The sequence below is a fragment of the Corvus cornix genome, chromosome 5 (genome assembly GCF_000738735.6).
Source record: "Corvus cornix cornix isolate S_Up_H32 chromosome 5, ASM73873v5, whole genome shotgun sequence".
Classification (NCBI taxonomy): domain Eukaryota; kingdom Metazoa; phylum Chordata; class Aves; order Passeriformes; family Corvidae; genus Corvus; species Corvus cornix.
Window position 1 is genome coordinate 41,671,082 of NC_046335.1, and position 22,336 is coordinate 41,693,417.

Genomic DNA, 22,336 nt, shown 5'->3' on the forward strand with positions numbered 1-22,336 from the left:
TGCGTCAAGCGGCCACTCTGCTACCAACTTGCTGCTTAGATCTTGTCTCTTTCACGAGGCTGATCTGCACGGACAGATCTGCACTTAATCGCTCCTTCTTTTGGGGGGCGGCAGGCAGGGAGGATTTCTCTTTGCTATTTATTTCTTGCCCACGGAATCCGGGCTGGTAATTACTGGAAAGAGAGGGAAAATGCAGCTTCCCTAACTCCTGCCTGAGATGCTCTCAGTGCTGTGTGCATGCACAAGGCAGTTTCAGAACCACAGAGCTGGTGCTGATGCTGCTTTGCTCGCTTGCAATCACCTCGTCAAAAAGCATCGCCTCGGCTGGGTTTTCCCTCGGATTCTGCCTTTTTTACCCTTTTCGGGGGCACTAGTTTTTGCGGAAAGAGTGATTGGAGATATCGCCGGACTGCAAGTTGCTTAAAATCAGGTTGGAAGTGGGCAGGGGGGAGGGAGGCGCCTTTGGCAAGCGCTTCCATGGTGCATCTCCTGCTAACTGGGGTCTCCCCCAAACCGCGGCGGATCCGTGCACCTCCCCCTCCTCCTCCTCCCTCCCTATTATTTATGGGGTGATCCCAGTAAATCCCACCCTCCCCACCTCGAAATAAGCCGAGGCTCACGATTACAGAGCATTTAATGAATCGCTCCGAAGAATTTTTTTTTTTTATGAATTAATCTCGATCAACTAGGACACCCATATTTTTCAAACACGGCTATGCCCTGGAAGGGGGGGGGGCGGGGGGGAGGAAAGGTGAGGATAGGAGAACTTTTAGGAAGTTTTATGCTATTTTTATTTTTCCATTAATGAAATAAAAAACACCATACAGTTATCCGAATAAACGTGTGATTTGCTCCTTTAGGCAAAAGTCGATTAAAAAGTTAGGCTACTCGGCGACGGGGAATATTTGGACGTCTGGGGGACCAAGCGGACTAGGAAAAGGGGGAAAGGGTGTTTATTTCTCTCACTACATATATATCTAGAAACACATATATACACTCACAGCGGGGGGGGTGGGGGGGGGGGATGGGCTGGACGGGGAAAAGGGAAAGGTGCCAGGAATTAATAATAGAAGCCCACAGAGTCTAGATAAGTCCAAGGCTCGGCGATCGCAGCTGCTGCTCCTTCGGCGAATGCGCCCTCCGCGAATGCTTTTTGGGGTAAGGGCTTCCCGGGTAGGTAGTTATGTACAGCAAGCCCAGACCGCAAAAAGATTCGCGAAGGACAAAGTCTCCCGCGGCTTCCTACATCCATCCATCCGGCTGCCACCATAGCATCCACAGGACCCACGGGCGATCGGCTCCGCCGTCCCCGCCACGCCGGGTCCCCACCCCCATCCCCGCCAAGTCCCGTTCCGAAACCCAGGACCCCGCCGGGGCGAGGCGGCGCTGGGAGGAAGGGGGGGTGCCCCGCCACCCCCCTCCCCCCGCGCGGGGCCGGCGGCGCGGGCCGCGGGAGCGTGGCGGAGCGCGGCGTGCCCGCGGCCCCGCTCCGCGCGGAGGCTCCGACGCTGGGCACGGGCGCTGCGTAAAGAGAAAACTCTCCCCCCTGAGCGCTAAATAAATAGAGAGCAGGCGGGCCGCTCATTGGTGCGGGCTAAAATCGTCACCCACCAATCAGCGGGCGCCTCACACTGCCTCGCTCGGCTTTTTTTTTTTTTTTTTTTTTCCTCCTCCTTTTTTTTTTTTTTTTTTCTTTTTTTTTTCCCGAAAGGGGGAAAGGAGACGAGAGAAGAGCGGGAGGGAAGGATGGATGGATAGAAGGAAGGAAGGAGGAAGAAAAAAAAAAAAAAGAGGAAAAAAAGGCCCTCTCCATGTTCAATTAGTCACCAAATCCGCGACAAGAGCACGTCCAAGAGTGCGGCCGGGCCAGCCCAGATCCCTTCTCGCTTCTGCCGCTCCCCGAGCCCCTCTCCGGGAATCCTCTGCCAAAGGGGCGCCGTTAAGCTAAGGACCAGCCTCGCCGCGGGTACCCCGGGCGCAGAGCCGCTGCTCCCCCGACGGGGGCGCCCCAGGCCGCCTGCCGCCTCGCGGCGGGCAGCCGGGGACACGGGGACCTGCCGCTGCCTTCCCCCCTGTTCCCCCGCCTCAGCGCGGGGAGCCAGCCAGACCCGAGGGGCGACCCTTCGGCGTCGGCGGGGACGCGGGACGTCCCCTCCCCTCCGCTCCTTAGCGCCGTCCTGGGCGCTGAGCCACCCGCCACCGCCACCGGCGAGGACACCGCTTGCTAAAAGTTTCCAGGACATGTCACTGAACTCCAGAGGTCTTCTGCTGAAAGCCTGGGGAACCAGAGGCCCCGCCAGCGCCCGGCGGCAACGGGAGCAAGGCAAACACACGTCCGCGTCGCGGCCCCCGCCCGCCGGCCATCCACGCACGAGGTCTGGGGCACAGACCGCGGGGGGACCGAGTGTACTCGCATCCCGGCCCGAAACTCCAGAACTTGCAGGTCCACCACACGCCCCTGCAGGCGGCAAAGAGGATCCCGAGCGAGCGGTCACGGGAGATGCTACGCGTGACGGCCCCCAGCGCGACGTCCCATCCCGCACGGCCCGCGGCTCCCCTCCCGGCAGCTCCTGCCCGGCCGGGCGGCACGAACGGACCCGCCGGCCTCCCGAGCCCCGGGCGAACACAAGCGGCAGCCGGCGGCGACAGGAAGCGCGAGCGGAGCGGCAGGCAGGACGGGAGCGGCGGCCGGAGGCAGGTCACAGGGCACGCAGAAGTTTTGAGAAAACCTCGCAAGCAACTTACCTTGGCGGGGCGCGTCACCTGGCCGCTCCGGGGGAGGTCCCGCGCGGAGGTGCAACCATCACCAACAGTGTTTTGGTGGTTTTTGGTGGGATTTTTTTTTTTTGGAAAGCCCAAAAGCAAAGCGTCCCTTCCTCCAGGTGTGTATATAAGTTACTGTACTGTGTGGGAGGGTCACGATCTCACTAGGTGCAGAAGATTCCCCAGGATTAACCCCTCCTCTCCCTACCCCTTCTGCAACTTGTTGAGGATTTTATACACACGCGCGCAGGCACGGGCACACGGGCACACACACACACACACGGACGGGAGAGCAAGGAGAAAGCGAGCTCCGCGGAGTCCGGCTGCCCCCCGACGCCGTTGTGATTGGATGGTCTTTTCATGGAGAGGGGACGTCTCAAGTCGAAGTCACGATTTCTCCTCAGTTTGGAACCATCTGTGACTGGAGCCATGACGCAGCCAGAGCACATTACTCACTTTTACAGTCACGACTTGGAAATCCGTGCAGTTTCCAACCAAAATTACACCGCCACCATTGAATTATTTAATAGGATCCAGTTAAGGGTAATCTTATGCATTGTGTCAAGTGAGGCAACGATCTAGGAGGGGAGGGCTGGGAAGGCGAGGGAGGGGGCGAGGAAGGAGGGCATTTCTTGTTTTTAATGCCTGTTTTGTAGAGATATATTAAGAGTTGCAACGATTGGCTACACGTGTTGTAAGGGGATTTTTTTCTTGCTTTAAAAAACCAACCAAAAAAAATAGATGTCTGGTCCGCTTGTAAATACGACCACGCAAGCTCGGGGAAGGGACGGTTTAGACATTAAGAGGAGCCGTGGGTGGAGTACCGTGCTGTGAATTCAGGCGCTGGTGTTTGATTAATTGCAAGAAATTATGTCTTTTGTATGCCTAGATTAGAGCCATTGCATGCGGTCTTGGCCAGGAGGTGCTCTCACCCCAGCCCAGTGTGCTGTGCTATACTGATGTTCATGGCTGCATCATGCCATTGTCTGCAGGATCCGCAATTGTTGCTGGGCTTTGTGTGGTAGGTGCACCATTTTCTAAGCTTGCTTTTACAGCCAGGCTATGGCTAAACGTGCTCCGGGGGAAGCTCCTTCCTTGGCTATTGTCTGCCTCGTGCGTTTTCCATCCTTTGCAGGTCTGAGTCTGCGGCTAAGCCCCCTTCCACGGCGGTTTCGGAGGGGATACCATTGTCCGGGATAACGTGGTGGTGCATGTGAGTGCCAGACGGTGTTTCCTTGTCTCTTTTAATGCAATCTGATGACATGCCTTTGCTAGCCGGAATGCCTGCGAACCTGCATGCTCGTAGCCTAGCGAGAACTTCCCCGGCTCTCAGAAGCGGTGAGGGCATGACGGGTGGTTGCAGCACCGAGGTAACCCTACATAGCTACTCCGTATACACCACAACAATCCCCCACTACTTCGCCTCTAATTCAGTCATTCCACCAACTCCTCTGGTGAGGATATGACTAAGGACGCGAAGGACGGGCAATAATAAAAACAGACGCTCGCACACACACGATCTGCAGAAAGTGTGAGCACTTAGAGGGGAAAAATGAGGTGGGAGGAGAAGGGGTGAGTCCAAATAAAGCAACCTATAGCCTCTTATTTTGCGGAGCACCATCATCAGGTACAGGCTCTTTCAAACGCACGGGCGGGAAGGGCAGGCGGCGCCGGGCGGAGGAGCGGCGGCGGGGAAGCCTCCGCGGGAGCGGCGCTGCGGGCGGGCCGCAGCGCGGTCCCCGCCCGGCGGGCACCGGGGCCGGGACCGACCCCCGCCCGTGCGGCGGCGGCGGCAGAGGAGCGGCGGTTCAGCACCGGGGCGCGGACAGCTCCCGGCGGGCCGCCCTGCGGGGAGCGCCCGGCCCGCGCCCCCGGCCCCGCCGCCGGCTCTGCCTCTCCCCCCGCGGAAGGCGAAAATAGAGGGAGGGGGGCGGGCAGGGAGAGGGGCTCAACAGCGCCGACAGAGAGAGAGAGAGAGTTGCAGCTCGCTATTGATTCAGAGATTTACCGACAGGGTGATTCCCCTTTCTGCAAGAATTCCCTCTGTCTGGGCTCCGGGCATGCACCAAATTCATTATGTAGACGAGTATACCCCTCTCGCTTTAGAGGAAGAGTAGAAAGGAAGGAAAAAATAATCCAGGCATGCATAAAATAAAGACAAGACTCACGGCCACTCTCTGCATCATGCACAGGAAAGATCACTACTTACCCAAACGGGAACTCCTCGGTTAGGGGAGGGAGGGGAGGAGGGGGAGAGGGGGGAGCCGGGGGGGGGGGTGTGTGGAGGGGAAAATCCAACAATTAATTTCCAGACAGGAGTTGGAAAAAAAATACTGCGGTGATGTCCAGGTTTTCTTCCACCCGCGCTCGCTTTTTATACAAGTGCAACCCTCTGTCTATTTCTGGAACGCGATCAAAACCCTGATGCTATTTTTAGCAGGTACTGGGGAAAAAAATCCACACACAAAGGCATTTTTCTGGAACGCTACGTCCAAAACATTAAATGTGCATCTAGTCTGCCCCCCTACAACACAACAACCCCCAACCACGCACCCCCATACCCCAGCCTCTTTCTGCAACACCATCTACATTTGCTTTAGGTGCATCATTGCAGAGAAAAACCCCCCCACAACAAAAACAAACAAACAAAACCCACACCAAACGACCCAAACTGACCGCCTTCCATGCTGTCCTATTGCATAAACCCCTAATCCACAGTTGTATTGAGTCTGTCTCTGTGCCTCTCTGCCTGTTGCCTTGCAAGCATTATTGTGTCTGTCTTCCTCCGGAGTCTTTATAAAGTGGGCTTTGGAAAAAACACAACCACCATGCACCAGTTTGCCATCATGCACAAATGTGGATTTCAGGCAGGGATGCTTGCTTTGCCGAGAGACAGAGATGGTTTCATGTACTGAACTGCACCCAGCACCAAGAAGGGTTGTTTTTAAAATAATTCTCCCCTCCCCACCCACTGCCTTTTCCCCCTTTAAAAAAATCCTTTGTTTGGAGAATAAAGGATCTATAAATATATATATGAAAAAAAGGGGGTGTGTGTGTTTGCGTTCTAGTAATTCACTACGAGGGGGGACTGGGGGAAAAAATAGAATCATTAGGGCTTGCAGGCTGCAAGGAGCCAGCCTGAGACTCCTTTGCAAGGCTGCGTCAGTTATCAGCTATTGACGTCACGTTCAGATTCTCCTCTTCAGAGGCTCTAGTTCATCATAAAAGATGTCTGTGCTTGGAGCTTTGTGCTTGCAGTAAGGCACTTCAATTCGAGGAAAAGAGTTAATTAGCAAGCCCCATATTTTGTGTAGTGCAGTTCTCTGTACAGTTGCACAAAAATCCTGAGGGCGCTGGGGGGGGGTGGGGTATGGGCTGGGGACAGGGAGATATTTCTTAAAAACCACACACATATCCCATGCAGAAGCAGAGGCAGGGAGAGCAATCTGCATAGCCAGACCTTGCAAGAACATTAGCCCTCCCCCCCCAGCCCCCTTCTCGTGGTTACCAATTTTAAGAAAAAGCAATTTGGAAACATAAGCCTGTTTTCTGAATATCTGTAAGGCAAACAGCATGGGGGTTGCTGAATATATTTTAGCATCCTTACTTTCTCTCTTTCCCTCTCACCCCCCCGCGTGCCCCCCCCCATACCAACAACAACAGCAGCAGCAAGTCCCCCTACCACTTTACACTTGTATTTGGCTACTGTAGCAAAAGACAGATATTGATAAAACCAGGATTAATTCTGTATATTTGTCAGGCAAACAGCCCCGTCTCCTAGAATGACGCAAATAACAGATTCTATGGCTCTGGCTTTCTATATTCTGCACCCACGCACTCTGCTTGGTCTCCCACGGAATCAGCTACAGAGAGCAATGATCCAGATTATACAGAGAGAGGGGTGGGGGAAAGGGAGAGAATATCAAATGAAATTGCAATTAAAAATTATAATGCTGCTATTGTCTGTACGCAAATGGCTAAACCTGAGCTTGCACAGTGGTACACACAGACACACACTCGCACCCCCGAGCCCCCCGCCTCAAACCCAGGCATCAATAGCAACTAGACAAAAGAGAATTGTCTTGCTAACAAATGCGGGGTTTATCTGACCAAGAGAGGTATTTTCTTTAAGCACTACACCTTTCCCTGCTCCCATTAAGCAAAACACATCTCTGAAACGACCTCTCTTGCCATCAAGTGTGTGAAGAGGGGTCAATTAACAAATGCAGCCGGGGAGGGGAGGGCACCAGGAGCCCTTCCACGGTCCCAGAGGAGCTAATGAGGACCTTGAAGAGCAGATCGCCTTCCCTGTCTCCCAGTCAAAGGGATGCAGCTCTTTCTTAAAATGCCTAAAAAAAGGCAAGCGCAAAGGGCTGCTGCTATTTTTAAACACATCTCTCATTTGTTGGAAAATGGCACTAAAAGCATTAAACAACCTCCCCGCCCCGGGGACAGGCTCAGGCACACACACCAGCACCCGAGGGAAAGCCAATGTTTATGGGACCATCTCTTCACCAGGTGAGAATATCCTACCATGCCCTGCCCACCATCAGCCCTTTTCACACCTTGTTTGAAGAGAGAAGCAAAATGCTTGGGCAATCAAGAAGCCAGTAAGTTATTTACTGTCTAATCTGTACACACACATTCCTTATTTATTAACTCACTTAATTATTACCAACTTCTTTTGCAGACAATGAATTTTCTAATGTCAATAAACTGCAATCAATGAGGTAAGGCTGTCTCCTCCTCTGTCTCTTAGCCAGATAATGCCATTGCAAACTATGGTACTGATAGAGCAGCACGTAGGGAGCGGACATCACACACCTATATGAGATCACATCATAGACACTGTCAGGCTTGGGGAGACAGATAGGCATTTTAAAATGACTACACACACTCTCTGGTAGAAGTGAGCAGATTCAGGACTGGGAGAGATGTTGTGCTCCAGACCTAGGAGAAAAGCCCAACCTAAGCTGTGTTTTCACCATGTACACCTGGGAAGCTGGCCTTTATAGCAGTAGCAGCCCAGAAGCCAGACAGATGCAGAGAAATACCACTGTAGGGAGACCTTATACCAAGGACAGATCAAGACACCTCAAGAGCCCAGACAGAGCACCAGACACACAACATATCTTCTTTGAGGAGCTGCAAGGAAGCTCATCCTGGGTTAATAAAAACATTAGGCAACACAGGAGATTAAGGATGGAGGAGTGCACACCTAAACTATCTTCTGTCACGCAGACCCAAGAGCTTTCAGATAACCCATGGCCTCCTGTGGAAGGAGGGGATGATCATCTACTCTATTCCCTCCCACACACACCCCAAGAGCTCTGCATTTCTCTGTAGTGTTCACTTCTGCACATGTGAACAGAGGAAAGCTGTTCAGCTTTAGTTTTTCTCTGTCACAGAGAAAACAGTATCAACCTGGTTGTGTACAAAGGATGTTCTCTGTGGCAGGTCACAAGCAGGCATACTGGCAAATCTTGCAGCTCCTGGACGTCAGGCCCTCTCCAGCCATAAAGATACCTGGAATTCCCTCCCTGCTTCACATCTTGAGCAGCTCCTTGCAGTCACATGTGTGGGTTACTTAGGTTTGATTTTGGTTGTTTTTTTGTGTTGGAGGATGGGGGTGGGAGTTGGGTTTTTTGGTGGGTTTTCTTTTTCCCTAAGCTCTCTAATCTTAGTGAAAGAACTAGATCTTCCTATCAAAGGATTTGACATGTTCTCATGGAAGCCGTAGTACCATCTTTCAGCCTCATTTTCACAAAACCAGCCTGCCTTCCCTCTTTGCTCTCCCCTACTTCTCCAGCCCAATGCATCATCTGCATCTCAGCAGAACCACCTCGTGTCTTCCCTACCTGCTGCTGAAGGCTTGGTTGAAGTGAGGTCCAGTGCCCAGAGAATCTCTCTCATGAAAAAAATAAGAAATGGAAACTATCCAAACTGAAAAGAATGTTTGGCAGGTGACCATGTACCAAACAGCAGTTCCCATTTCTCCTGATCATTAGAAGCACTAAAAAGAAAATCTATCTTCTATCTCAACATTTTAGTTATTAGCCATCTCCTTATTTTTGAACAATTAAGCCTTCCTACCAATGAAGTCTTAATGAAAGCAATGGATCCTGTATTTTTTCCTCCACTGTTAAGTGATACCTGACAGCAACTGAAGCAGCAGAGTCCCCACCAGCTGCAAGTATGTGGCCTTTCACCTACAGCTACTGAAGATGCCAAAGGGGCAGCCCAGTTCCTAACACATATGATCCACATATTGAACTATTCTCACCCTTGGAAATTTCCCTTTCAGACTCTGGCCTGATGGATAATGCCACAGACTGGGATACTACTATTATTATTATTAGTAAAACATTAGCGTGCACAAAATTGCTGCTCAAAACCAACTATGATCTGACACTTAAAAAGTAGTATACTTTGAAAAGAAAACTATTTTAGTGGTATTCATAATTTGTTTGGGGTTTTGATCCAGCAAATTCAAGGCACCACCTCCTTCTCATTCTGGTTTTGCTGTAGTTTGACAGTTACCTCCTCAGAGCCTTGGAGATCTGCTCACCTGTGAGCCATTCATTAACATAATTGCTGTAAAATATTCTCCTAACCCAGTCTTACTCCCACTAACATTTTGAGTCTGTTCTTGGCCTAGTTCACCCAAGCAGCTGAAAGACATGTGATATGTTCCAAACATAAGGAGAACAGAAGATAAACAGAAACAGAGTGAAGTGCCACCAGGATATACTAGGATCTCACAAACCCCCGTCACCTTTTTGGATAAAATTCACCTTGTATCAGGTCAATCAATAACTTATGCTAGTTAACTCTTGTAACTGGAAAATATAGAACCCAGAAGGAAAGAGCAATCACATTAAAAGTAAATAAATTAGAGCAACATCTATTCAACAATTTGCTGGGTTTTATAGGTGGCAGAGTATATGCTAGTGAAAGGGCTGAAGAAGGGTAATTGCTAGTTAAAGCAGAGGATTAGAATCTGGATATTCCTCTTCCAATCACAAATTTGCTACAACAAGTGTTGATTTGAAATTTCTCATGGAAAGGCTTTTTCCTTGAATAATTTTGAGGTTCTCCTCAAATTTTAGATGAAGTACCAATCAATTTATGCTTGGCATATCTACTCATGAAGTGAAGATAAGGCAATACTCACCTAAACAGGATGTTCTTGAAGATATCTATAGCATTGAGATAATCAATAAAAGTCATCAGTAAGAAGACAGCAATATTATAAATAATCAGAGATCAGAGCATGCAAGGAAGCAACAGGAGGAAAGGAATGCTTTACCTCCAACATCAGAATGAGAAACTGCAGTACATTAGTAAAGAAAATCTCACCTGTGTCAGAAGATCAAGGACTTATTAAAACTTCAATTTATGGAACATTTTGAGAAGCTGAATGCATATACCAGAACACCAATAAAATAGACAACTTGTGCAAGTATCATCTCACGCAGATTGTATTAATAAACACTTTGAACAGTTTGGGGTTGAAATGTCAGTATACGTGGGTTGCTTTGTCATCATTAGCTTTTCTGTTTACATTAGAGATACGTATCATTGCTATAACATGTAAAAGGATAGAAACTGGATTTTCCTCCAATGGCTGCAAAATCAGGCCCTGGAGACATAGCTCTGTGTAACAGGGATGAAAAGAAGAAAAGCATTAGCATAATGAAGCTCGTGGAAAAGAGTACTAAGGTCTCAATATTGAGGATGATATCAAAAGAAAATCATACAACTTCTTAATGAAAGTTAAACCTATGGAAGAAATACAGTGAATAGGCATCATACTTCAGATACAAGGAGCATAACCTTTGAGGAATCCTGCTACAAATTTGATGAGCCTTTACACTAAGATTTGATTTTCATTAGCCTTTAAAATGGAACTTGTCACAAATAAGACCCGTGACCTTTAACATAATGTGCACACATATCTGGCAACCACCTTCAAGAAAGAGTTATAAACAAGACTGAAAAGATAAGACAACACTTCAAGGTAAATTATACAGGAACTTGAACAGGTAGAAAATAAGGGAAGGCTGTGATGAAGAGATGCCAGAAATCTGTGTCAGTCTTCATGCTAGCCAGTATTATAGTCAGTGGGAGAGAATGGGCTATGGAGTGGGGTGATATTGAAGTAATTGAGAAAGAATTTATTTACTGAGATAATAAAACATGAAGCCAAAGGATCCAATCAAAGAAAAACCATCAAGTTCTTTCAAGGCAGAAGACAGTGGGGTGGGAAAAAGAAAATACATTCATTTAGCTTCATTTCATAGATGGTGAGGTGAAAGACAAGGTGAGATGCCTAAGGTTATGAGGACATGGCCTTGTGAGATCTTATTCTGATATATGATGCTCCTGTAACACTGTTCTTTCCTAATTTGTTGCTTCTGATTTGTTCTTCCTTATAATGCAGTTCAATGTGGCTATCAAAAATTACAACATAAAATTGCTACTCAGCCAGAAAATGTAATACATATTCAAATAAGGACAGGATGGTGATTTCATCAGTCACTTCTCTACTTACCTTTCACAGTAACAAAAACTCTCAAATTCACACTGTTCAGTAGTCTGGAATCCCTATCTATCTAGACCCCCAAATTCCAGAAATCCACATTCAATAAAGCAGAAACATCTGGCAGTCTCAAATAACATGAAGGAAAATGAAAACACAAATGGATCAAAAGATCTAGATCACATATGATTTTTTGTCTGAACATCTATTTTTATTCTCAGTTAACATTTATGCACTGTGTGCTAATAGCAAGTTCAACCCTATAAATGGCACCAAAATCCAAGCTGTTTCTGCTCAGATCCAAGCTGTGTTTTCTATGCACAGTTCACAAACTAAGCCACTGGTTCCCTGACTGTGACTGGCAAACCATCAGTGTGTACAGAACTTGTGGAAGTCCCAGGAGGAGCAGCTGGGCAAGCACCAAGACTTTTACTTTTCCAGATGCTGACTCTTCTCAATAGAAACATGCTAGACTTCACATTCTTTTACTTTGCCAAATAAATGACTATGTCTATTAGTACATGGTGTTATTTGGTCATGAATCAGGAGGAGGTAAGTCATGTGACTGGGCATAGGAGCAGAAACACCTACAAGTTTTTACTGTTAAGACATGCTGCAGTTCCCCTAGGAAAAGCTGTGACAGCTGCTGGACTAACAGCTATCACTGAGAAGACAAGACATGCCATGAAATTCACCAGAAAAGGGACACACTTCATTACTTGGAAGGGTATAGGCCCTTTAGAAAGTCCTCAGAATCACCACTGCACTGCACACACCTGATCAAAACACTAGCACCAGGCAATATATGGCCAAATGCTTGTGGGGGAACTACAGTGGTTCTCTCCATTTTGTCCCCTCCGAAGCACAGGATGGGCAGCACCTCTGGTCCTTGCTGTGACTGTATGTACATCCTTTTAATGACAGGAGATGTGTATTAATACTTACCCAGCTCATGAGGTGAATTGGATGGAGAAGTATCATACATAAGTTACTGAGTATTAGTAGAATATCTGGAGATCCATGGATAAGCAACAGAGAAGTGCAGGCTATTATCATATTGCTATAAATGCTTGCTGCAGAGCCAGGGGATGAAACCCATATACTTCTGCAAATGCCTCACAGATCACTGTTTTGTGCTGCTTTTGCAGTAATTGCAATTATTATAGGACTATATGAACAGAGATACAAAGTCTGAATTACATTCCATGTAATGATTTTCTGAGTAGTTCAAGGTTTGCATATAAAAGCTATTCTGAGTTGTTGTTCAAGACTGACAATGAGTATTTAGCTAAATTTAGAAATGTGTTAATTTTTGTTCACGTTAATATTGTATCAGTTGATTGCTCCTTATATTAGCAACGTGTCACAAGTTAAACTTTCAAACGTGAGCCTCATTATCATATGCTGGCAATCTCAGATTAAGCTCCCATCCTACTGGATGCTGTGTAAACCCAGAATCAAAAAGGAATCATGTGGAACATTCTAGCCAGGAGCCAACACTTGAAAACACAGGTTGGAGCATTAAAATAAAGCTGGATACTTATTCAGGGAGAAGAAAAAGTAAAAATAACGACAGATGATGTCTTTGTTACCTACCCATCTGTGATGCAACTGGTACTGAACAAAAGAACGGACAAGACTCAGCCCTATGAGGTTACAATTCAAATGGAAGGGCACAGAACAGAGTCCCATAAAAAACAGGAAAATTACTTATGTCCCAGAATGGTTTTGTGTTTTGAAATAGTTATATTTTGCAGAAATATTATTGTTATATTATAAATTATATTATGGAGATAACCTATTATTTATATTATAAACTATATTATTTATAGTATAAACTATATTGTGCAGATAATTTTGGTAGCGTTACAGTAAGTGACAGACACAAGTTGATAGGCAGGAGATCTTGGGTAATACAAAGAGAAGCGGAAAGTAAGCAAGCAGTAAGAGCAAGATGCATGGCCTCATACTGCCAGTGGGGATCAACAGGAAGCTGGTGGCCTAGGCTGAAAGGCAGGAGCAGCTTCTACACAGCAAGAATCTGCAAGAATGCATTGCAAAAGAGCAAATATAAGGGCTGAGACAATCTTTCAATCCTATTTGTGATACTGGTGTTTCAAGGGGAAAAATGTCATAGAATATCAAAAATACTCCAATGAGTATGAGGATGAGTGGAGCAACTCATCTTGGCTTGATACTAGGTTTTCAATTGAGAAAGGAGAGGTGAACTAACTGGGCAGTGAGACTGCACATGGGTGTCAATGAATTTTAGAGTGTCTTTCAGAGAGGTCTGCAGTGAAGTTGAGAGAGGGCAGATCTTCCGCCAGACAGTTTGTGGACTGGTATCCTCTTGCTCATTTTTCTATAAATTAAAAGGGAATACAAGCAATAAACTGTTTAGCTCTACCTCACCAGCACTGACTTTTTGTCCAGTCCTTCTACAGAATGCACAGTTTAGTAGAAGAAAAAGTTTTGCTTCTTGTGCCTGGAGCTTATAAGGTGGTGTGGGGTTGCCTCTCTGAAGGCTTTTCAGAAGAAAGTGGTACTTTCATTGCCCATTTACTGTTAAGACGACTGTATCTAGATCTCCAGAAGTACTTTGCAATTCTTGGTAAGACCATTCAGAGAAGTCCTGTGAGAAGAAATACAGGATTTTCATCTATATGGCTGTCCACCTGACATTGAATATGCTCTATGGTGACATAAACGACCACCATCTTAAATAAAAACTTCACTTTAGAACTAGCTTATGCAGCCTCCTTGAGATAAGTTGCAGCACAGGACATACTTTAACATGAGAAAATCAGGAGTAGCAGAAGACTGTACAAATCAGGAGGAGTCTTAATGAGGAATGTTCTTCTGCACAAGCATCTAAACCAACATACGCATTTTCAGGGTAAGATCATGTGTTGATGCAGTCCTGTTCACTGTTGGACTAGGAGGAGATGGTAGTAGAGAGAAAGGACATGGCAGAAAAAGAGGTAGTGGTTAGCTCTTTCAACACAGAGAATCCTTCTAAACCTGACATGAAAAGACACAGCATCTGGAAAGCTGCAGGAAGGTAGATGAGCAGTGTGCAAGCTGGAGAATTCCCTCTATTGCACAAGCTATGCAAATGTAATTGTAGGCTAGAAAGTGCAGTGACTCATAGGTGAAGTGGATGTGAGAATATCTGGGTTAAAGAGAGTTTGTACAAAGGAGACCATGCGTAGGACCTCAGAAGTTCCCAGAGAAGAGGAAGTCAAAGGAGTTAATGAAAACCCATTACCAAGAGTCATCCTGCCACATACTGCTGTCTTGAAGTGGCAAGGGAGGAGCTCCTGAAGGTGTTTAAACCTGGTAGCATTTCAAAACATTCAGATAGCCAGATCAGTCAAAGATTTAGGGGTCAGGGTAAGGAGCAGAGAAAAGAAATACCAAAAATCAGAGGCATTAATGCAGATTAGGAGGGCACAGGTTGGACACAAAACAGCACCCCGAGGTGATGCACTCCAGCTGCTGCAATGTTATGTGGAGGAAACAAGAGAGTAGCACTGCCCCGTGGTGTTTCAGCTTCTGTAGTCTCACTACTCAGATGACCCCAATGACGTATGCATCAAGATTCACAGGAATAAAACACAGGATTTCCATGTTCCCTCAGCTAGACAGGCAAATGACAGATGAAGGGTCAACAGATGGCAGTAGAGGTGATTCAAGGCCAAGCTAGCTTGAGATCTCCATGTTTCTGTAAGGGAGGTGGACCAATGATGCAGCAGACATCAGAAGAATTAAGTGTTGGATGTGTTCAAGACCAGGTTGGCTAGGGCCTTGAACAATGTGGTCACATGGATGGTGTCCCTGGGGGTTGGAACTAGATGATCTTTAAGGTCCCTTCCAACCCTAACCATTCTATGACTCTATGATTAAGAAATGAGTGCTTTGTAACTACCAGTCCATTCTTGACAGACCTGTCCTTCACGACAAGGGGTGAAAATAGTGTATGAGCAAGTGCAAAGGGAAAATGCCGCCTCCTAACCACCTCACTTTTGACTTCCTGCACGACCTGCCAGGGCTTTGACTTCCACTGCCACCTCACCCTTCTGAGGCACTTGGTCATCACCCTGCAGTTGCATGTTTTGTCCCCTCTGAGGTCAGGCTGCTTCATTGCTCCACTGAGTGCCCTGAGATTCCTCAGAAGAAAAGGCATTGCCCAAGGTGTGACACATTACTCACATTGTGCCCTGTGTCTGTTGTCACAGGGTATTACTCTTCTAGTTACACAGAACTTGAGCAGGATCCTCTGAAGGGAAAAACACTTTCCACTGGTTAGAGCAGTTGGTCCCTACAGCTACTTTGGAAACCTTTCCCTCAGACAGTGAAGACCATCCAACTTCTTCCAATTAAAAAACCTGCTTGAAATTAGTAATACCAAACCCACTCTTCTCAGGCAAGATATCTCTTGATAACCATGTCGAGTGCGGCAGCAGTAAAGAAAACCAGGATGGTTTTCCTAGTGCAAAAACAGATGGCTGCAGCCTAGGTGGAGACTAAGAATCAGTAGCTGCTAAACCCCCATTACTCTTGAGCTAACAGTATCTGCAATTTGCAAGCCACCGAGAATCTTGGCATCTTGGCTAGCACATTGCAGAGCAGCAAAGTTAGGAACATGTAATTCTCTTTAGTTCCTGTATAGATCAGCTATCAGACATTACTATGTATAAAGATTTCCCTCTACAGGTGGTTAGAGCTTGTAACAGCCTCTCACTTTCCTGCATCACTTTAATTAGTATTTTGCCTCATCATTTACTTTGCTACTATTTTACCTATTTCCCCCCCTCCACTATGGACTTTCAGTCTATTCCCAGTGGTAGCAAATTCTCTATGCAAAAAATCTCAACTCCCTTTCATCCTCTTTAAGCTTCAACGCTGCTGACTTTGACTCTTTCTGCAATTAAAATTTCATTTGCAAGCTCGTTTCCCGAGTGACTTGACGCCTTACTTCTCCCCCCACCCCAAGATGTGACAAAATGAAAGTTGCAGCCTCTACAAAAAGTGTGTGTGGGTCTAAAATGCATAGCTCCCTGCCTGCAGTTTGAGCTCGCAAACTAGCATGCTTTCCTGCAGGAACATCAAATGCACAGGACACACGACACGACAGCCTAGAGAACTCTTCACAAGGAGGAGGAATGCAACGCTGTCCAGTCTTTTCCAAGGCAGGCAGCCGAACAAATCAGAAAAGTCTACTTCTTGCAAAGCATCTAGCAACTGAAATCAGAAAACTTTGCAAAAAGCAAAAGGAAAACACCTGCACACGCACACACACGCACGCACACACGCGCACACACAGAGAAACCTACCTTGCAAAATCTTCTTCACTTATTTTTGTATGCAAAGAAAAAGAATCAACAAAGCAAAACAATCCCCAAACAAAACAAAAATAAATAACTCCCTCCCCTCCAAAACCGCTTTCTCCTCTTCCCCACGCCTTAGCTGGATTTCTAGGGAATTTGGGGACGGGTGGGAAGAGCCGAGGGTGGAGGGGCTATATAAATAAACTAGAGCGTTTCGAGCTGTGTATCGCGAAAGGCTGTGGGTTTCGCGTAATGTGTGCCTGCACTCTTCCAGGAGAAAGGGAAAAAAAAAAAAAAAAGGAAAAAAAAAAAAAAAAAAAGAAGAAGCCAGTTCGTGTTCAGAGCCTGACTTGGAGACAGGGAGAAGCAGCAGCCCCCTCCTCCCCTCCCCCTCCGCCCCCCTCTCCGCCGCCCACGCACCACCCCCGCACCGCCGAGCCCGGCACCTCCTGAGCGAGAGCGCGGGGCGGAATCGCTCAGCCCCCGCCGCCCCGCGCCCCCGCCGCTATTTATAGCCCGCGGTCCCGGCCGGCCGGGCGGGCACACGCGTGTCCCTGCCTGCCTCCCTCCCTCCGTGTGCGTGCACCGCCACAATAATGCTGCCTTTCACAGGTAGTGAGGGTTGGCTTCTTTTTCCACCGCACTGGCTCTCATGGCAGATTTTAATTTTTTTTTTGGGGGGGTGGGGGGCGTGGGGGGTGATTGCAAACAGCCCACGAGGTGCGTGGGGGCGGCGGGGGTGGCCAGGGAGGCGGCGGGGGTGCGTGTGCGGGAGCCGGGGTGTTGGAGCGGGCTCCCAGCCCTTGGCTCCCGGTAGCACAGTCAGTTCCTCCAGTGTGTGCTATTGACCTGCATTGACGTCATTGCGTCATTAGGTCTCCCTTAGAAACACTGACTTTCAAAAATAGTATCAAATTAATTCAACTGGCAGAGAGAAGCCACTAGCTGGAATGAGCCATAAAACTCCAGAATCTTCAGCCCGGCTTTGCTGTGCCAGCCCACCCCCCTTCCCCCAGCCCTCCCCCCCCCCAGCCAAGCGGGCAGAAATCAGATTGTATGGAAAATACCACCGATGGAATAAAAAAAGAGAGTAAGGAAAAAAAAAAAAAAAGGAGGGGGGAAGAGGGAGACCAAATTAGATTGCAAACCCTAGACCAGCCTCTCTCCCTCTCTTTCCTTTCTCTCTCCCTCTCCCCTCCTTTCCCTTTTCTGATCTAAAAATATCCCCTTTGCTTGAGCTGACTGCGGTATCTTTTGTGTTGCATCTTTCTGTTTTTAGCCTTTGCATGAGCCATTGAAGGGTGGCCCGCAAGAGATCAGAAGCACAAGATATTGATCTATCGATACCCTCTGGGGCCAAGAATTAATTTTAAATGAAAGAGCTGCACCTTGATTTTGGCAGTGGGTGGGTGGGCAGATGACAGGGGTTATTTTAGGATACCATTCACATTCTATGAAGCCGCAGCTTCCACTTTCTCCCTCTAGATTCATTTTAAAAATATCTCTCCTTCCTCACCCCACCTCTCTCACGTGGACCTGTGGGCAAGCACATGTCACCCCCATTCATACAAACACAATGCAACGGAGCAGCGGTAATTTGCAGAGATGGTACATTCACAAACAGCAACCCAGTCGCTTTAATGCAGGTTGATTTCACAGAAAGGACACCACAGCCCAGAGGAATTTGATTAGACTGGTGACTTAAATTTGCAAGCTGCTTATTGGGCTCCTTATTGTCTTCACCCTAAGTTAGCAAAACTGATTTAATCTCTCTCTCTCTTCTGTTTTTTTTTAAAAATAAGTAGGAGAAAAATTCCTTTTACACTGTAGATGGTAGACCTAAATCTTAGAACCAGTGGTAAAGGACAGTAAAAATCATTGATGGCGACCAGCTTTTGGGTGCTTTGCATCAAGGCACAACACCCAGGGCCAGATACAACTATATCTATCCATGACCTACACTATGCAGAGCTGTACGTATGTACCAAACAGCAATCTAATCCTGCAACCTTCACAGTTCAGGAGAGTATTTGAGGGTTTTTTTTTTTTTGCATTGGTGAAAATATTCAGAAACAGAGGCACAGTGCTAGACAGTAATAATTTGCAAGATCAGGCCATAAATAGGGCTCTAGCCCTGCAAACATTTATTCACGTGCCAAGTGTTAAGACTGTGACTAATCTAATTTGAAATCACGGGGATTACTCATAGTAGTAACATTAAACTCATGCATGTTTGCAGGATCAGGGCCTAAATGATTAATCACCACTGCAGCTAGGCACTTTTGGGTACACCATTTATTACTTACAATATTTCAGCACTGTATACGCTCAGATCCATCCTGGACAGTGTGCATTGCTCTACTGTAGTGGAGAATGAGCATCATATTCTGCTCAATGAGGAAGTATGCAACACACCCCAATATTCTTATGCTTGATCTGATTTTTGCAATACTGGTGAGCCTCCCAGAGGCCCTGGCTAAAACCACTTGGGGCAAATTTGGAATCATTTGAGCAAGAAGTTACAGATGTGCAGCGTGCTTGAGATGGGCATCTCACATGTCGCTTTTTTCCATGTAATGGCCACATATGTACTATGGCTGGAACTGTATCTGCAGACTGCTGCTGACTCCAAGTTTAGCACTGGTGTGCACAGAGACTCCACTTTTAGTTCCAAGGGAGAAATAGAGAAAGACTGAAAGCATGGCCATTGTATGAATCATTCATTCATGCATTAATTCATCTTTGTATTACTACTGATATTATTATTATTATTACTACTGCTACTACTATTATTATTGTCATCATCATCATCCTCATCATCATTTTGCAAAAGAAGTTTTGGCCCTGTTCAGACTGGTCTGTTCTTTGATATTCATTTCTGCTGGTGCTCAGCACCAGTGATGACACTACTACAAAAGTGACTGACCTTTGACCCTAGGTCCCCACACGAGCTAGTGGCAAACTATCAAGTCAAAGAAAGTAAGTTAAGCATGAGAAGGAAGATGTGCTGAGGCAAGAAGGTTTCCAGGCAGCTTGCTGATAAAATAACTAAGTGATCCATGTGGATCACGGGGTGCCATGGGGTGTTGGCTAAACCTGAGAAGCACCCGTGCACTGTGCCAGTGACTTCTCTTGACAGCTTTTGGGAACAGAGGGATATACACGCTTCTCATGTTTTGTCCTTTTGTCCAAACCCCACTATCTCTGGTTTAAACCAACATTTGTGAGTTCTCTAAAATAAACAGTCCAATGTTGTTTTAGAAACATAAGTAGTCAGGAGAAATCAGTAATGACTTACTGAGGGAAGATAGAAGACAGTCAAAAACAACAGGATTAGGTTACCTGGAGCAAGGAAAGTGAATGCAGTCAAAGAAAAACAAGCAATTTGGTCACCTACTCCAATAAGTCACTGACAAAAAATACCTTTAGCACAGACTATTGTGGAGTTGCTAAATTTTTTACATTCTGGGGATAGTGGACAGAGGGAAGGCTTTGGGGCATGTGCATTGACTAAAGAGAGGCAAGGTGGGTTGCGTGGATGCAGGAGCAAGAAGGGTCTGGAGGAAAGCACAGGAAGGAGAGGACAGGATGCTGGAGGGGCAAAAGCAATTAGAGTGAGGGGGTTAGAAGACAGCAGGAAAAAAAGCAAGGGAGTAGAGCTGGGGCCCTAGCTCAGAAGAGCCTGGTGCAGAATGAAGGCCAGGTAGGCAGTGAAGAGGACAAGTTAGGAACACCTTCCATTCCCCTCTGTGTAAGTGGAGTAGAGGGGAATTCTGCCGGGAACCAAGCCTGTCTCTGGCCAGAGCCACCTGGAGCTGTGCAGTGTTTTCCTTCATGTGGTGCTTTTGTTTGACCAAGAATGAGTTTCTGAATTTCCAGAGCTGTCAACCCCCTTCCCAATGTGCCAGGAGCAGCCTGGGGCTGGCCCTTGGCTCTCATCCCTTGTGTTGCTGCTCTGCACATGGTACACTCACACCTCACAGTACTGCCATGCTCTTACTTGCCCACAGATATGTCAAATAAGCTCCAGTGTGATGTGGGAAGGAGAAGGGTAAAGCTGGGATGGACACGTGGGAGCAAACATGGGAGGAGAGCTGCAAACAGAGCTGCATGGAAAGGAAGGGGAAGGTGTCAGAAGGTATGGAGGTAAAAAGTGTGGGTGCAACGGAGGGGATTTCAGAGGGCCTGAAGCGCTGTAGGAAGTAAAAAGAGCCCAAAGGAATATGGTAGATGAAAGCAGTGAAAAGAAATGGGGGAAGCTGAGCACTTCACCTTTACAAACTTCAGAACCAACACCCATACCTCCCAGGGCTTTGGGGTGCTTTGTTTCAGATCTCCTGCTTGTTGTATGTGTTCCCTTCACATTTGTCCTCTCCATCTTTCAAAGTGTCGCCAGTGGCTCCAGGATACTGTACAGTCCTTCCCTAGCTCCTCTTTGGAGCTTCATGCTGGTACATGCAAACACAGGAGCATAAAGAGGGAAGTAGTATGCAAGACGGTGAACCAAATCCAGTGTGGGGATCTGGGCTCTCGACATGGAAAAGGTTAAGTTTTTCTAGGCGTGTGTACGTTTGTGTGAACTGAAGAAGACTTGGTACAATTTGGTATCCCAAAACTTTGCTTAGAGGGAATTAAATTTCCTTCATTTCTTTTCAGGAAGTAGAGAAGCAGAGAGTGGGTGAAAGCAAGCAAGGAAACCGAAGAGACACAGAATCGTGTTGCACACATTGCTGTTTGCAATTCGACCTCAGCTCTGCCCTCTGGGTGCTGTGCCACAGCAGGGCCCTCACCTGCCATTGCATGCACACTGGAAATGAGTATGGAGGACCCTTGGACAGAGTCTAATGTCTCCTTGCTGTGGCAAAACACAAGGCAAGGTCACAAAAGCAAACAGGTCCGAGCTAGGCTTGGCCTCTGTCTGAGCGCTGAGCCTACATATATCACATAAAAAGATGTATTGACTTTTCCCTTTCTATACAGATTCCTTCTGTGTAATGGCCTAGCTCACCTCTCCCAGTGACCAGGAGATCACCCCACTAGGCTGCGGACAGTTCCTGCAGGCACATTGGGCAAACCTCTGCCAGTGAACCAAATAACCCACACTCCATCTCTCAACGTAGACGTTGCAGTGTATCGCGATACCAGCTTTCCCAAGCTACTCTGACAGACAATCAATACAGCTACAGTCAACACAGTTAATACACTCAGAATAGATGCAGATAAATGCTGGATTTCCAATTTGTTGTCTGTGATTCTAATAATAGCACACCTAAAGAGTGTCTCAGGTCTATTAGGCTTCTAAGTTTTTGCCATGCCATTTCCAGGAGCTAATGCTAGCAGCTCCCAGTTAAGATTGTGTTGTGAAGGGGTATTTCTTTTAGCATTTCATTGTTGACTTCTTAGGCATTGCAGTCCTATGACTATTGGAATTTTCTAGAAGAGCAGGGAGTTACCACACCACCTGTGCAGCAACAAATGTTGTAAGCACTAAATAATAATGAAAGAAGGCAGTTCAGTGCACACAGTGCTGTATGGTTCAGTATAAGAGAGGGTGCTGTACACAAGGAGATTTCAGTCTAAATGAGAAACTGTACAAAGAAGAACAATTAGAAGAGAGGAAGAAGGATGGACAGAGTAAGTTACCAAATTTCACAGTGGGTGGGACAGACACATCTTGCAATTTTCAGCTTTTAAATCAAAT

The 22,336-nt window shown here is 46.9% G+C and overlaps 1 protein-coding gene across 2 annotated transcripts in view; it reads right to left on the reverse strand.

The window, feature by feature from the left end:
- Positions 1–16,901, reverse strand: part of LOC104695099 — a 76,232-nt gene extending 59,331 nt beyond the window's left edge. Inside the window, exon 1 of one of the 2 annotated variants that reach the window (XR_005601928.1) lies at positions 16,642–16,901. The gene's annotated coding sequence lies outside the window, so the exon portion shown is untranslated. Of the gene's footprint in view, positions 1–4,972; positions 5,026–16,641 lie in introns of those variants that run through there. The other variant, XR_005601929.1, reaches the window with a different exon arrangement.
- Positions 16,902–22,336: the final 5,435 nt, after the last annotated feature.